The sequence below is a fragment of the Dipodomys spectabilis genome, unplaced genomic scaffold (assembly GCF_019054845.1).
Source record: "Dipodomys spectabilis isolate Male_0828 unplaced genomic scaffold, ASM1905484v1 ptg000032l, whole genome shotgun sequence".
Taxonomy (NCBI): Eukaryota; Metazoa; Chordata; class Mammalia; order Rodentia; family Heteromyidae; genus Dipodomys; species Dipodomys spectabilis.
In genome coordinates this window covers 20,627,288-20,645,686 of record NW_024870709.1, presented here as the reverse complement: position 1 = coordinate 20,645,686, position 18,399 = coordinate 20,627,288, and the positions used below count along the sequence as shown (strand labels likewise).

The following is an 18,399-nucleotide window of genomic DNA, read 5'->3' as shown; positions in this document are numbered from 1 at the left end:
CAAAGAGAAGAGGAAGGTAATTGTCAAAGAAATATGTGCTGCTGATGGAACACAAAGAATTCTGCTTATTTTTCCTTTCTGTATATATTTCATAGTAAGTATTCGATTCATTCCTAACTTCTGTTTTGGCACTTCCTTCCATTCATACCCATCAACCTTCTCTCTGGACGCTCATTTTCTTCTTGATATTTTGAATGCATCTTTGATATACCATTTCCTTCATTATAATTCCAAACTGCTTAGTTATGTGTACGTGTGTGTGTGTATGTGTGTGTGTGTATCACAAGATTGCATCTTTGTCAACTATTATCTATATTTTGGATAAACTTCATTTCCATAATGGCACTGTATTTTATTTCATGATTGTCATATATCTTGAGCTAATGTTTTGAATATCTTTTAAAATCATGTCATTTGATCATTTTAAATGCATTCTGTTTTAAAAATAAAATTATAAATACAACTTACAAGTAAAATAAAGCTTTGTTTTAATGTCTTAAAATTTTTATTGTCACTTGTACAAATTAAATGAAGTATATAGTTAATGATAAAATGCGAAGTTATTTTTTGATATAATGGTATTTATACTCAAGACTTCATTGCTTACTAGGCTGGAACAATAATTCTTAGCTATGTTTCAAGCATATCTTGTATTTCCCTGTGTTTTAAAAATAAAATCCTGGTTTCCACTCAGAAATACACCTGAGCTACAATCCATCTATTTTTGGTTTCTTGTCTGTGGGTAGCAAGCATGTACCACAGAGTCCAGCTTCCCTCTGTGGAGATGGAGTCTCATGGACTTTTCTAGGTTGTCCTGCCTTGAACCTTCATCTTCCCATTTTCAGAATTCTAAGTAACTTATATCCTGAGAATGGCTTGGGAAGAAGGAAGGAGGGAGCGCAATGGAAAAGGTAAGTCTAATCAAGGTAAATTTCATTTATGTGATAAATATGTTATGCATAAATAGGTTATACCAGGCACCAATGGCTCTTGCCTGTAATCCTAGCTATCAGGAAGCTGATATCTGAGGATCATGGTTTGAAGCCAGCTCAGACAGGAAAGTCCATAAGAACCTTATCTCCAATTAACGATGAAAAACTCAGAAATGGGGCTTTTGCTCAAATGTTAGAGCTCTGGCTTTGAGCAAAATTAATGTTCAGGGACAGCATCCAGGCACTGAGTTCAAGCCCCATCATGGTGATATCTGTGTATGTGTATGTACTATATATAAATGTGTGTATATTGTATATATACATGTGTATAAATATATACTATACACACATGTATATACACATATACATTTATATACATTAAATTCTAGTAATGTATAGAGAAAAGAGGACACTTTTATACTGAGTGTGGAGACATGGAGACTATTGAGAGTGGACATGTAAAACTAGTTTTATGTAAAACAGTATGGAGGTTCCCAAAAAGACTACAATTTCCATATGGTCAGGTAATCTCATTTTTATTTATATAACCAAAGAAAAGAAATTAGTAGACAGAAGAGGTATTTACAGTACTGTCCTTATTTCCACAGAACTTGCAATGTCCAAGATGCACAATCAATCTTAGCATCTGTCAGTATGGATCTTTTGAAAAGTTACACACACACACACACACACACACACACACACACACACACACACACTTCTACATATATGTATACACTATAAGTACTATATGTATATAAACACATATAGTATAAAATATGACATGTAGAGGTATATGTGAGAGAGATACACATTCAGTAGAATATTATCTAACCATAAAAATAGAATCAAATCATCTCCCATAGCAATGTGGATAACTCAGGAGGACATCATAAGAAAAATAAGTCTGAGACAGAAATAAAAGTATTTCATTCATATGTATATTTTCATTCATCTATATTCAAATGCTAATTAGGATCTCAAAGGAGAAGAAACAGAATTAAGACTATTAGTGGTTAAAAGATACATGAAGGGGTATTAGAAGAGTATTAGTTAAGAGGTACAAAGATATAATAGGAAAGGGTAAGTTCTAGTGTCCCTACCAAAATTAAGTGACTGTAGTCACCAGTATCTATTGTGTATTATAAATGAGAAAAGAGAAGATTTTTAATGCTTCCCATCTAAACAAATGACAAGTGTCTGATTGAGGTGTGTTAATTACTGATTTAATCATTATATAGGACACAGGCAAATATCACAAATACCATGTAAACAGGTACCGTTTTTACATAGGAATTAAAATTTTCAAACCCAATTTCTGAAAAAGGGTTAAAATAATAAATTTCCCCAACCAAAACAATGAGTTTAAATCAGTTTAATAAAACCAGCATCCTTGTCATATACCAATTGTCAAGCATGTAGAGTATACACACAGCAATTTATAATAAACTTATTTGCATAGAGGAAGAGCTAAAGACCATATATAGATAGAGTGGAGGGGCAGAAATAGTAATAAGACCATATGAAAGGACTACAGACTCTTTTATGTTGTTTTTTTTATTTTTTTGTATTGTTCCATTAGTATCTCCTTTTGTGCTTATACTTCTGAGAACCTTTTTTGTATTGTTCCATTAGTATCTCCTTTTGTGCCTATATTTCTGAGAACCTTTTCATGTCTTTTTGAATTTATGCAGTTTCCTAGGGCTTTCAGCCCTGATTATGATTTCTTAAAGAATCACCATTTCTTTCCTCAGCAATATTATAACATGATTCTCACAGATTTAAAATTTGTCCCTTGATATTGTTTTTATGCAATTCAAGCTCACAGTTTATTTTATGGATTTCCCTTGCCTTGGCCTCAAGACAACATCTTTCAGTCCATTTACGTTGAAAGGCATGTACTGGGCACCATGTCTCATCTCCCATAATGCCTGCACTCCTTCCACTCTTCTATCTCCCTCTCCAACCTATTAGGTCATTAGTTTCTCAAAACATATCTCTCTCTCTCTCTCTCTCTCTCTCTCTCTCTCACACACACACACACACACACACACACACATAATAAAAGAAGCTGTTTATTTTCAAATGAAGCAGCATCTTTCATAGCAAGAAAATGTCTTTTATGTGCCCTACCATCAGAAGGTTGGTAACTTAAGGAAGGGATATTTCCAAGTATCCTTATTCCTACTATGTAAATGTAAAATAAACCTCTTTCTTCTTTCACTAGATCCTTCAGAACTGACCAGAAACAAACAACAACAAAAAAGGATTTTTTTTTCTCTCACAAGGTCTTGCAACTCATAGCAGGTAAGTTATAAAAGCACAGCGTGTTTTGCTTTCTTATGATAACAAAACAACAGGGCACATTTCTAAGGATCTGGATTTTAATGGAGGCTCCAAAGGTTTGCTTCTTTAAGGAGGTTTTTGAAAAATTCATAAGTTCAACAAAATAGAGATTGAAATAATGTAAATAAATAAAGCTAACTCAAGAATGGATTTTTACTAAGACAAAATTAACTGTACAGATATTTCTAAAGACATTTTACTTGCTTGCTATGTAAGGTGCTTTTACATGCAAAGTCGATTTGTAATGGCATGTCTCTGTGTGAGTTCTAGGATAGATGTGTTCCTTCTTCTGACAAACGAAGAAACTCATTTGGGATTTGCCCCATGACATAAAAATATGGGAGAGTTGAGGCAGAATGACACTCCAGGTTTATTGGACATTCACTTTCTCAATATATTTCTCTCTTATTCTCCAGAAATAATCTATTCAGTAATGAATTGCTAAAATTGTACTGTGCATTCTACATTATGCTAACAGTAATGAAGAAACAAGAGATGCAAAGCCAATACTGAAGTAGACAGTGGATTTGTGTCTTTTCCTGAAATTACTTGCTTCAAAGATTTCTGGACATCTTTGTTTATTTACAGAGAGGTTCACTGACTTTAACCAAGTGCATGGACAGCATCCTGTCACCTCGAAAGGTTTGGACTCCATTCAGGTGAAGTATTTGGAGGTAGAGGAGGAAAACTAGAGATATCCAGCCAGGGAAATGACGGTAGATGAAATTTGAATAACTCCACACATCTGGATAAACTCCATGATTACATTGCCCAATAAAGGTGTCTGAAAGAAAGCTTTCTAGGACTAGTATGTAGGATGTTGACAGGATAACACTCACAGTCTCTACTTGCAGGAAGAAGAGCACAGTGACCATGCTATGAAAGAGGAAACTCTAACTCTCTCAAAAGAGAAACCAATTCCCTCAACTTCCAGCTTAGCCTAAGCTCCCAGACATCAGCCACTGTATAACTGCTTCACATAGAATGATTCCATGTCACTTGTAATCCTTAACCATCATCCTGCCTGGCTGCAAAGCACACCGAAAACAAGAAGGACTATGGTACCAACAACCAAGGGTAGATTCAACTTAAAAACAAATGATTGTTCTAGTTTTAAGCTCAAGGTCTAAGCCACATATAATTGGAATATGAGGATTCACGATCAGCTTTATAGGAGGATCCACAAGTATGTTAAGTAGTAGTGGGCATACATCATTTGATTAGCTGATAAGGAAAAATTAAAATAATTGTATTCCCATTTAATCATATAAACATCATATTTTTATCCAGAGATAAAGCATGGACTTGAATAATTCCTGGAAGCATCAGTGTTTTAGGGACACTCCTATTAATTTAAGAATGTGCCATTAAAAAATCCTTTTCCAAAGTATTTTTCTATCATTGAAAATTCTCATCATAATTGCAAAAAAAGTGATGTTCTGAACACAGAAAATATCCCTAAAATATGAAAACTTGCCCTCTCTAAAAGAGGCTGCTGATTGTTGGTTTTTTTTTTTTTTTTGTCATGGAGATTGAACACAAGACTTCGTCCCTGTCCCTAAGCTCTTTTACTCAAGGCTAGCTCTCTACCACTTGAAGCCACAGCATCACTTCCAGTTTTCTGATGACTATTTGGGATAAGAGTCATGGATTTTCCTTCCCAGGCTGGCTTTGAACTGTGCTCCTCAGATTTCAGACTCCTGAGTGAGTAAGATTACAGGTGTGTGCTACCAGATCTCGACTGATCTTTATTTCTAAATTTTCCTCAAGAGCACAACCTTATTGTAATGTATATCTCTTGATTAATGTACTCAAAAAGCTTTTCTATAAATAACCTTGGCTTACCTCACTAACTTTGCTTTATCTAACTTTGCTTTGGAAGAATAATGTAAAGTATGTCTTTCTTATTTTACTCATTTAGGATTCTTTTGATTTCTACAAATAGTAGGTAGATAGAAGATTATCAAAGGGGCTGGGAAGGTGGCTCAGTGGTAGAGCACTTGCCTTGCATGCTCGAGGCCCTGGTTCGATTCCTCAGCACCACATAAGAAAAAAGCCAGAAGTGGCGCTGTGGCTTAAGTGGTAGAGTGCTAGCCTTGGGCTGAAGAGCTGAGGGACATCGCCCAGGCCCAGAGTTCAGGCCCCACGACCGGACCCAAAAAAAAAAGATTATCAAAGCAATAATTCATTTAGTTATATTAACTGTATAATACAACTTGTGACATGCATATAGTATAATTTGATCATATTTACTTCTCTATTACTATGTCTAATCACCTCCATATTTCTTTTCCTTCTCTTCCACATGACTTTCTTTACTCTCATGACCATTTTTGCTCAGGTTTCAGGGTTTTATTTCTTCTTGCTTCTTATTATCCATAAATTAAACATGTAACACTTTTCTATCAGATTCACGTCTCTTAACACCATGATCTCTAGTTCTTATGTTTCTCAGTAATTACAGTGTTGATTGAGAATGTTCTAAGCAATCATAAAGAATCTGTTGCCTAAAAGTAGTTCTGTTCTAAATAGAATTACTAGGCATGTGTAAGGGTCATTTACTATCATATTCATGCTGTGCTTAGGGGATGGTGATTTGATAAGAAGATACTGAAATCCATTATAAAATTATGCTAAATTGTGTTACTGTACTTCCTATATTTATACTTCTGATGATGCATGAAAAGGAAATTTTCAAATGCTGATGGCAACGGAGAAATAAACAGTTAAGCTCTAGATAAAAGATAAATGTTGTTTATCAACTCACTAGGAAATTATCTTCCAGAGCTTAAGGCAAAATAAATCACACCACACTTTCCACCTCTAGGAAATTTGCTCTGGGCCAAGAACAAAGTATGCTGAGGTAGCTGTAAATGTTGAACTGTGGAGTGTTTACATTGGCAAAAAATGAATTCAGAAAATATTGAATTCCAAAATTTAACAGCTAGGAGCTGCTTTATATATATAAAGAAAAAAACTAAATGTTTTAGCTTCTCCGGAAATGAATAAAGAAACTTGCAAGGCTAGGCTTGCATCCTCAAATGACTACCCTAGCTAGACAATGCAATGACTGTCTACATTTGAGCTTTAATATCCTCCTCTTTCCACTAAAGCTCACCACTCTGGGGTAGTATGTCCACTTCTTATGCTTTCAGCCAGATTTATGTTTCCTATAGTGAAATGTGAAGAAAAAGTTCTTATATCCATGAATGTTTTTTCTAGCAAATGTAAGAAAACAAAATTTAATGTAAAATGGCAAATTCTTCTGGAAATATTCACAGTATTCAGGCCACTTTGCTCATATATATATCTATCTTAGGAATTTGAGTTTATTTCCTTTGACTGTTCATAGCCAAAAGAAATTATTTGAACTAAAATAAAACTTTTGAATATGCTTTGTCTAGCCCTGAAGGAACTTGGTATATCAATATCCATTTCATTTCTTTCTACTCACTGAAAAAGTCAATCCAGCTATCCTTGACCTGTCATTTGACCCATCTCATAGAGTGACTGTCCATGGTTTTGGAGATGTCCAATTAACCTATATTTTAAATACTTCCTAGCTCTAGGTTGTTACTGCTGTTAGCAGTCTGCTGACTTTGAGTCTGTTAACTCATTCACACCTTCTTGCCAAATAGCACAATTGAGACTATTTTTGGTTACATAAAATATCTTATTCCTGCTGGGCACCTGTGGCTCATAGGCTGTAATTCTAGCTACTCAGGAAGCTGAGATCTTTCAATGGCACAGCAAAGAGTCTGTGAGACTCTTATCTCCAATTAATCACCAGAAAACCAGAAGTGGCACTGTGGTTCAAGTGGTAGAGCACTAGCTTTGACCTGAAGAGCTGAGGGACAGGGATCAGGCCCAGAATCCACCATTGACAATAAAATAAAATAAAATAAAATAAAAATTAAATTAAATTAAATAATAAATTAAAGAATATTATTCCCACATCCAAGCACAGTTGCTAAGTCCTCTCCTACTTAAAGTAGCTGTCCAAGCTGGATGTTAATGTTGCATGCTTATAATCCTGGTTATTCAGGAAGTTGAGATTCAAAAGACAAGTTTAGAATCCAATAAGTTACAATAAACAAAATTTGGAGACTCTGACCTGCAAAAATCTGGAAGGGGAGGAATGGCTCAAGGGGTAGAGTGTCATGAACAAAAATGCCCCAATACTGTTTAAAAAAAAGATACCATTTCATTTTAAACACTAAAAACAAAAATGTCCGCATTGTTTAAGGAAATGAACAATGCAGGTAAGTGTCTTGAAGATTTGGTTTGTAAAAGTAATCTTGTAGACCTTAGGTGATGGTGGGGGTATAGTTCTACTCTTTATACCAGGAAATGATTACACTTTACAAATCCATCCTGAACATTAGCAAGGACCTCCCTGGTATGAATTACCTCAAAGAAAAAAGAAATCTGATCAGTGTCCTCTATATTGAAGGGAAATTATCTGAATGTTTATGTCCTCCAAAATTCATATGATTGAATTTATCAATGTGTTGACATGAAATGAAGAATTTGGGAGATGATTATTGAAGATGGATTCTTGAAAGACATTAGTGTACACTTACAGGTGAACTGAGCACAAGTCTTCACTAGACACCTAATTGGCTCCTAATCTTTGACTTGCCAATATCCCAAACTGTGAGAAATAGATTTCTTCATGTATAGGCTAACAAGTGTAGACTACTTTTTCTTATGGCAGCGCAAAAAGACAAGGACAAAAACAACCAACCAAAGCCCAACCAGTGATTAAGCTGTTTTCAATCTGGAGTTGTAGTGTTTTAACATCTGTTTCTGGGCACCAATGTAGAAGCATCTTAATGCCTTTGTTGCTGGGGCTTTATCTGCTTTCCTTCCTCTGTAGTAGTTATTCTGATGTCGTTAGGCCTAGAGGCTAAAAGAGAAACTGGCACCTGTTCTAAGTCTCTACTGAAACTTCAAAATGGAAAATAATAATCTAATTAAATGAAAGACTTTTTTCTTCTGTCCTGGAGCTGCTAGGAAGACTATAAACCATTCAGTGGACAGTTCAAGGGTTTCTTCAGCAGAAGAGATGGTGGATACAAGTTCAGGTGATCTGCAATTAGTCGTGGGCAAGTGTTTCTGGCAGACATCCAATGCCCAAAGGCACAGCATTGTTATGGTCTGCAAAACTACCTCCTTAGGAAACCTCATTTTCTATCCCTTCTAAAGTCTGAACTGTAATTGCAGTGTCTGAGATGAATGAAAGGGTACTCTGACTTGTCCCAGTGCTTCTTTCCACAGGACTCCCTCTTTCTGTGTTACAAGAAGATAACTCTGATTCTTTGCAAATAAGTAGGGACAGCAGTGATTCCTACAGAAAACACAGAACCTGCACCAACTTGTCCTTATTTATCACATCAGAACCATCTTTCACATCAGAACCGTCTGAGAGATTCAGACAGCAAAATCAAAAGCTCTTAAGGTTGATATTCAGAGTCTCTATGTTTCACAACAAAGTTAAGATTCTATAAACATGAGTACTTAACTTCTAGTTATTTTCCTTCATTCAGTGAGAAGGTATTAAGAACTCATGTTTTGGCTCATAAATGAAACTTACTCAGTAGTAAATGTTTATAACTTCATCAAATTAATAGAATTAAAAATGTGAATGAAATAATTAAACTATTGAAAATCGATAGATTTTATGAAAAAGAAAAACAACAATAACCTCGAAAGTAAATTTGAAGATAAGAAACCAGCTACAAATCTAGAATAAAGAGAGAACTTCATTCCCTCATTTAAGCATAATGATTTCTTTCTAAGGCCTTGATGAAGCTGAAAACCAGTTCAGAGAAAATTTGGTATAATATATTTAATAAATCAGGAATAACACAGCATTGTGTTATTTTGTGTTGCTTTGTGATAGCAGACCTATAAGGTCATCAAAAGGAATATTCAGCTAGGGATAAGTGTTGCATGAAAGAATGACCTGATCATAAAATATATTAGTGGTTATATTTCACTTTGCTCACAAGTCATCTTGGTTTAATTTGATTGCTAAGATGAGGATGGAAATTTTAACAAGGACCCAAAGGAAAAGGTATTTTCAGTCACCTAGAAGTGTTTTTTCTTATCAAGGAAAAAAAGAGAACATTGTCTTAATTCAATGGATTATCTTCTACATATGAAATCAATCATTGATCTACAAATTCTTGTCCCTTTTCTAATCATCAGGAAGTAACTAGTCAGCACCTCAGTTTAAGAAGCTGCCCTGAATTCAACTTAATTTTAAAGACCAGAAGACATAACAAAGAAAATAAGGATTGATCTTTGATGATAACTCTAATAGAATTTTCAGACTTTTGGGTGAAAGATTCACCAAATATAATATTATATAATATAATATATAACATTATAACAAAAATAAGTAACTACTAAATTTAAAAAATTGTATGATTAATTTGTTTAACAAATCTTTAATGAAAATCACCAGATCTTCTGACAGGCAAATAAGGCAAGGCATTTTTTTAAGATGATACTTGGCCTGTTTTCAGTTGGAATAGGAAACTAACAGGCAGAAAATGAGAATAAAGAGATTCTAGAGTCAATGTAGAAATTAGACCAAATTAAAGAGTAATAAACTATTTTGAGAAAAAAGGTACATATGGATCCATTCAGGATATGTAAAAGGCCCCATAGAGGAAGACAGTAAAAAGTTTGAGGTAGGGGCTGGGAAGGTGGCTCAGTGGTAGAGCCCTTTCCTTGAATGCCTGAGGCCCTGGGTTCGATTCCTCAGCACCACATAAGCAAAAAGAAAAAAGCCAGAAGTGGTGCTGTGGCTCAAGTGGTAGAGTGCTAGCCTTGAGCTGAAGAGGTGAGGGACAGTGCCCAGGCCCAGAGTTCAGGCCCACGACCAGACCCCCCCCCTGCCCCCCCAAAAAAAGTTTGAGGCAGAATGAAAGAAATATTTTACAGGTTTGGTAAAAGTTTAGAATGTTCTTCTAAAGCCAAGAAAAAAAATTAGAAATTTAAATAATGGAGTAATGCATTCTAACCCATGAAGGAAGACAAAAAAATAAGTATCTTAACTTCACATCTCATTTTTCTCTAAGATAAAGAATTACACATGAATAATTCTACATGGAAAGAAATCAAACCTTACCAAGACCCAGCTAAGTGAAAATTACTTGATTTTGAGTTCCATTTTAAGAACAGAATGGGCTATAGGTTTTATTCTATCATTTGTAATGCACCTCAGCAAGCATGTTTTAGTTTTAATTCTTTTGTGAGTTATTAATACTTAGAACAGTACCTAAATCATAGAATCCATGCATTATAAAAGATAAGCAGATTAATTATAGATCACTAGCTTAAAATAATCAAATTTTGAAGTTTAAATTTTCAAGTATTTTAAATAAGAATTTTCTTTTTTTCTTTTTTTTTGTCCAGTCGTGGGGCCTGAACTCTGGGCCTGGGCTCTGTCCCTCAGCTCTTCAGCTCAAGGCTAGTGCTCTACCACTTGAGCCACAGCACCACTTCCGGCTTTTTTTCTTTTTGCTTATGTGGTGCTGAGGAATCGAACCCAGGGCCTCATGCATACAAAGCAAGCGCTCTACCACTGAGCCACCTTCCCAGCCCCTAAATAAGTGTTTTCTTACATTTTTTTTTCTGTAAGATACAGTGCTGTTTCTCCCAAATAAGATGAATTTTCACCGAATTTCATCCTGGAATTAACCTTTTCTCCTTAGTGTACTTCATCTGAAACTTAGGAAGGGGTCAATATTCCTTCTTGTCCAACCTTCCTAAAGATACACAGATATGATGATGATGATAATGATGATGATGATGATGATGGTGATAGATGATAAAAGATAGAGGATAGAGGATAGATAAATAGAAGATACATGATTGATGGATAAAAGATAAACAATAGATGGTGTAGAATGATAGATTTGGACAAGCAAGCATGCATACATAGCATGAACAGCATGCATCATCTTTGAGATTGTTCCATTAATAAACATTAGAATATATATATATTGTGTTGGTTGTGGCCCTTGACCTCTGAGCCTAGGTCTGTCCCTCAGCTCTTCAGCTCAAGGAAAGCACTCTACCACTTGAGTCACCACGCCACTTCAGGTTTCCTGGTGATTAATTGGAAATAAGAGTCTCACAGGGACTTTCTGCCTGAGCTGGCTTTGAATCACAATCCTCAGATCTCAGCCTCTTGAGTAGCCAGGATTACAGGCATGAGCCACAAGCTCCCAGCTAGAAAATATTTTTAACAAAAGCTGAGACTAAAAACTTTTACTTTGTATCTGTTTATCTGACTGAAATAAAAAATACTAAAGTATACCATATGATAACTCATTTAAATAGATTCAGTACAAATTTAAGCATCAATATAAAGTCATCATCACAGAGACTAAATTTCTACTTATTTAAATGTTTCACACATGACAGCTATAATTTCCTTAATTATCAGAAATTCTGAAAAACACTTTCATGAGTGAGGTTGTTACTTTTATCTTAACAACATGATGTTTAAATCTCCCTAGAAGCATATCATCATGTTGTATTTCCAAATAACCTGTAATATTAAGAAATCATCACTAATTTTACAATAAACTATAAATGACATAAAATTTTGCCCAAGTAAAAAACTGAGTGATGTGATAAGACTTATGTTCAAAGAATGTCTATCATAGCTGTTGACATCTAGCAATGGAAAAAAACACAAGAATATTAAGCTGTCAAATAGTTTTACAAGAAGGTTACACACTTTGAAATTATAATTATCAGCATAAACTAGAATTCTCTCCAGGTGCTCTTTCTTGCTCATTTAGTAGTGGATGAGCACTTCTTTTAAAGTTCTTTTAGCCATCTAGCTAACCAGTTTTCAAGTTGGAAATGCAATAAACAAATTTCAATATGCATGAGATTGCAGGTACAGAATTTTATTTTCATATCCTAAAAGTATAGTCTGGCTCTTTACCTCAAGTACTGTGGGGATATTCCGGTGGCCCAGAAACCCAGGCTTGCAAGATTGATCCTGCTAGGGAAAAGGGTTCGTTATGGTGGATGTATTCTAATAATACATCTCAATAAATTTTACCAGCAGTGTCATGCTGTAGATTCTATGATTATCTCTATTGAACTGATATTGAATCTGAAACTTAGAAGAAAAGTACCTAAAGTGATTCCTGTATAAGAAGTTACCAAGTGTTGAAGGACTCCATGCTATTGTTGTGTCGGATAGAGATTGAGTACCTGCTATCAAAGTGGCCAATGATAATGCTCCCAAGCATGCTTTGCGACCTGGTTTCTTATCTACTTTTGCCCTTGCAACAGACAAAGGGAGCGAACTTGGACTTTCAAAGAATAAAAGCATCATCTGTTACTATAATACCTACCAGGTAGTTCAGTTCAATCGTTTACCTCTTGTGGTGAGTTTCATAGCCAGAAGCCATGCCAACACAGGGCTAATTGTCAGCCTAGAAAAGGAACTTGCTCCATTGTTTGAAGAATTGATCAAAGTTGTGGGAGTTTCTTAATCTTATGGTGGTTTTGATGTATACCTTATCTTGTTATAAAAACACAAGTCAATCTAGCAATCTTTAGACAACAATAATTGCTCTGTAAGAAATTTCTCTATAAGAAAGAACCCCCTTTTCCACCTTATACAAAAGAATCAGTCTGTAAGTGTAATTATAGACTGATCAGGTATTACATTTACTTTGAAAGGTCTTTTCTTTAGAGAGATCTGGGGATAATGGGGATAATCTGAACTGGTTCAGTCTGTCACAGCTCCTGTGGAGTTAGTGCAGTCACCACATATGGATGGGATCCTGTTCAGTGGATCAGAATCAAAATGGTACATTGGTCCACATGAGCAATGCAGTCTGGGACTCCCAGACTGCAAGGACGCAGCAGACCCTCTTATTGTGAATAATAACAAGGACTTATTTTTCTTCCGTTGTGGTTTTTTTTTTTTGCATTGAGTGTGAGAAGATAAAATGGCTTAGTAAAAGTAATAAAATCAGTACAATCACTAACTTTATATATATTTACTTTGCAGTGTAGATATGTCACTAGTATATTTTTTTTCAGAGGGTGCTTCTCTTTAATGAAAAAGAAAATTATAGCTTACTTTTTCCTACTCTTCTCTCTATAATCAGTCAGTGTTTTAATGATTGTTCTTTATAGAATTCAAATATGACTTGTTACTGAATCTTGTTTTTAGTATACATTTAAATGTGATCATTTTAGTCATTTTTTTCATACATGTGTATAAATAAAATAGTATTTTTAAAAGTAAAAGAAAAAGTAGAGTCTGAAACCACAATACAATACAATAACTCATTGGAGAGAAAGTTAGCTGCCCTTCTCAAATTACAGTAGGTCAGAAGAAGAGAAAGCATGGCAAATTACGCTTTATTTTTTTTCAAAACAGTCCTCAATTTGACCGTGTGGAGTATAAACTAATATATGATTTTGCTCTGGATCCACATGTTCTTAATAAATGTCAGTTTATTCTCTGTTGTCTCTATTGAGACTTGACAGAGAAACTTAGGCCTAGTGTTGTGATGAAGGATTGACAGCCAGGAATAGTAATCTAGGGAGCAATGCCTCTCAAGTTTGGTTGAAGTAAGATCACTGTTCTGTAAATGGCATTGGTAATGAGAAAATGCCAGGAAAACTACGTATATGCAAGTGTTCTTAAATATCCATTGAATATTTGTGCTAACAAATTTAAGAATATTAAGAAAGTTGGAAGAAAGAAAGTTTCAAAGTGCCTAGAATTTCGTGTGGCAAAATAAAATACAGTTACTTCATTAAAATGATATAGCAAAATTGCTTAATAAAAAAGAACAGTTTATTTTTACTTCCTCCTCAGAGAAGTCTCTCTTTTTAAGTCTTTATTAATAGGGTGGTTGTATCTTTCAGGATTTGTTGTTGGGGGGTTAATTTTTTGAGTTGCAAGTATATTTTAGATATTATGCCTTTGTCTGTCATATGGCTAGTGAAGATCTCCAAATCTGTGGGCTTTCTATTGATCTTGCTAGCTATGTCCTTTGACATGCAGAAGCTCTGCAATTTAATTCAATCCCATTTGTCCAACCTTTCTTTGATTTGTTGTGTTTCTGGGTCTTTATTGAGAAAGTTTCAACATGTGCTAAGGAGCCCTAGTATTTCCCTTATTCCTTCCTGTAATATTTTCAGGGTATATGCTTTTACCTCAAGGTCTTGGATCCATTTGGAGTTGATTATGGTGCAGGATTATATAGAAGAATCCAACTTCAATTTTCCATGTATGTTTAGCCAATTCTACCAGCACCATTTGTTGAAGAGGCTGTCTTTCTTCCATCCTGTTTTTGGCTTCCTTATCAAAGATTAGGTTGCCATAGGCCTGTGGGATCATGTCTGGGCCTTCAATTCTATTCCAATGTTCCTCAGGCCTGTTCATGTGCCAGTACCAAGCTGTTTTTATAACTACAGCTTTAAAATAGTGTTTGAAGTTTGGTATTGATATTCTTCCAACACTGCTCTTTCTGCTAAGGTTTGTTTTTGCTATTTGGAGTCTTCTATTGCTCCATATGAAGTCTTGGATTACTTCTGTTATTCATTAAAGAATGTTGTTGGGCTATTGATAGGTATGTGCATAGGATTTTTTTGTAAGTCCTGGGGCTTGAACTTAGGGCCTGGGCACTCTTTCTGAGCTTCTTTTGCTCAAAGCTAGCACTCTACATGAGCCACAGCATCACTTCTAGCTTTTTCTGTTTATGTGGTACTGAGGAATTAAACTCAGGGCTTCATGCATGCTTGGAAAGCAGTCTACCACTAAGCCACATTCCCAGCCCAGTGAGGCAGAGTCTCACTAACTTTTGTCCATCCTGGAACCACAATTCTCTTGTCTTCATGTAGCTGGGATTCTAAGTGTGTGCCACCATACCCAGCACATTGTGCTATTTGCATATGTACATATAAAATGTTGTGATAATATTCACCTTGTCATAACCCTTACTTATCCTCCATGGTATATAAATACCAAATGGATGACAGACACACAAAGAAATGTTCAACATCTTTGGCCATAAAAGAAATGCAAGTCAAAACCATATTGAAATTCTACCTCACCCCAGTTAGAATGGCCAGTATCTAGAAAACAAGTAATCGTAGATTCTGGTGGAGATGTGGCCAAAAGAGAACACCACTCCACTGTTGGTGGGAATACAAACTTGTTTAACCACTTTGGAAAGTGGTATGGAGATTCATCAAAAGAAGTTCTCCTATGAACCAGCAATCCCACTCCTGGACCTATACCCAAATTGATCACAAACAAGGTCATACTAAAACTACCAGCACAACCATGTTCATTGCAGAATTGTTTACCATAACTAAGATATGAAATCAACTAGAATGCTCCTCAGTGGACAAATGGATCAAGAAAATATGGTATATATACACAATGGAATTCCATGCTTCTATCAGAAAGAATGATATCGCCTCATTATTATGTAATAGATTTGGAAAATCATATTAACTAAAGTAAACTAGACACAAAGAAACATAGGCTTCCCAGTTTTCCTCATTTATAATAATTAGTATATGTCTAGGATAGTCCTAGCAGAGGAACACAATAGCTCAGTAGCTCTTATGACCTTGTAAAATGATGTTAATTGAAATGAACCACAAAATATGGAGGCAAGATATTTTTCTTAATGTACTGTATGCAGTTATTCCTTTTTTTGTTTTGTTTTTATTTTGTTGTTGTTGTTTTGTTTTTCACACACACACCCCTTGGTTTACTTCTGATTGTCACTGTTCCTTATTTTAGTATCCTTTGTATTGTAGATAAGTTTCTCTGATTTGGGGATGTGAAGGGGAATCACAGAAATGGTGAGACAAAGGACAAAGGGTGAGCCAATGCAACAGTGATACTCACAGGACAATATGTTGGAAATGAACTGTACAACTTGGGAGAGGGAGAGAATTGGAGGGAGATGGAAAGTGGAAGAAAATGAGAAAGAAGGTAACACTGTTAAAAAAAAAATGTACTTGTTATCTTACTTATGCAAATATAGTCCCTCTGTATATCACCTCTACAATAAAAAAATGAACAAAAAACAAATGAAAAAAAAGTTTAGCAACTAATTATTTAATGATAAAGTATATTAATTACTTTAATGAAGTTATAGAAGGATAATTTAAATGTATATTAATTTCTTAATAGTTTATTTTGATTTAGAATACATTTATATTTTAATACATGAAATAATTCCTTATTGTACACTTTGAACATCATATAAAACTAGATGATCGGGCTGGGAAGGTGGCTCAATGGTAGAGCGCTTGCCTTGCATGCATGAGGCCCTGGGTTTGATTCCTCAGCACCACATGAGCAAAAAGAAAAAAGTCAGAAGTGGCACTGTGGCTTAATTGGTAGAGCGCTAGCCTTGAGCTGAAGAGCTGAGGGACAGAGCCCAGGCCCAGAGTCCAGGCCCCACACCAGACACCCCCCCAAAAAAAAGAAAACAAAAACTAGATGATCATATAAAACGACATCAAAATCTGAGTTATATCAAAAGTTACATTAGTTTTAATGCTAAAAGTAAATACATTAATAAAGTGTTACTTATATTTTCCAATTATCACATACAAAGTACTTCAAAAATTAAATATATTAAGACACAATTGAGCAACTGTATTTGGTTAAGTTCTCTTAAGTATTCCTGAGATCCAAGTTCATCTAAACCATACACGTATACCCTTTGAATCCACTGTTTTAGTAATCTAATTAATCAAACCTTAAACTCTGAATTTGAGCAGCTTATAAAATGTGAGTCTGAATTCCTAACCTTCTTCTACCAACAAAAATAGTGGCTTGTCCCGATAGTAATAAGGCAACTTCTCAGAAGTAGCTTTATTCAGGGTCTGCTTGATTCATGCAGAAATAGTTATACTTTAGAGCTGAAGAGCCCTTTTCATGACAGAAACCTCCATGTCACTCATAGTGAGTAAGATTGATTAACCTGGTCAACAGTAATGTACATTTTTTTAAGCCTCACATTTATAACCAAACACAATATTAACCCAATAATGGCTTTATTGTTAATTGTTTGTGTCTGCCTCTAGTGCTATTTATATTATAATTTGTGACCTTTGTGGCATGTTAATTTAACATATATTGTAATTTTCTTTGTTAATTGTGTCCTTTTGTACATTGCAGTGTGTATTATTAGAATAGTTTTCTATTTAAGACCACAGTCTTCAGATGAGCAAAGCTTTGAGTATTTAAAGTTCATTGTTACTTTTCTAGATGTTACCACTTCCCTCTCTTATAGAAATTAGGAGCAATATTGCTAATACCTAAGGATATCCTTTTGTGTTGCAATAATTCTCATGCATAATTATTATCTCTATCCAGATCAATTTAAGTAGTTTTAAGGATAGTTTTAAAATGCAGCTACCTCTGCACTATAAGACATTGGATCTACTCTTATAGTCTTATATTCTTATAATTATTGGATATTAATTATTGGATTCAATTATTATCAAAGTATTTAATATTCACCAAGCCACTCAATAACTCTGGAAATAAGTATTGTAATCTAGAAAAGTACACTAAGGGATGGACTAGAATAACTACTTCAAAAGTATTACCATTGGTAGTCTAAGTTTCCATTTTGGCAACTCTAAGCACAATCCAACAAACAAACAAAAAGCCTGATCTCTGAAAAGGGACAGCAAAAGATTAGCAGAAATTCCACTCATTAGACAAATCTCTTTTGTGCCAATCTACGTCCCAGAGGGGTAGGTGTATAGTGACTTGCTGCCAGCTAGAGAGAGTGCAGTCAGCTGACAATCTAATCTCTAATCCATGGCTCATTCTAGACTCCAAAACTGTATGGAACAAATTTAATCAGAGTTTTCACACCTACTAGAGTAGACCACATTCAGTTTTTTACAGGGGCAAGGATGTTTTGTGTAACATGGGAGATCCTGATGGGCAATACAGACTTCAGAGCTCCCTACTGGACAAATTGGAGTTTGACAGTCTGACTGCCCAATTCATTACTTTCCCTTCCTCTATCTTCTTCCACTTCACTTCTTTTCACTGGTGTCAATCCCTATAAAATAT

The 18,399-nt window shown here is 35.0% G+C and overlaps 1 pseudogene; it reads left to right on the top strand.

Annotated features, from left to right (window-relative positions):
* The first annotated feature begins 902 nt into the window (after positions 1-902).
* On the top strand, positions 903-12,883 carry LOC122105495 (annotated as a pseudogene).
* The last annotated feature ends 5,516 nt before the right edge of the window (positions 12,884-18,399 follow it).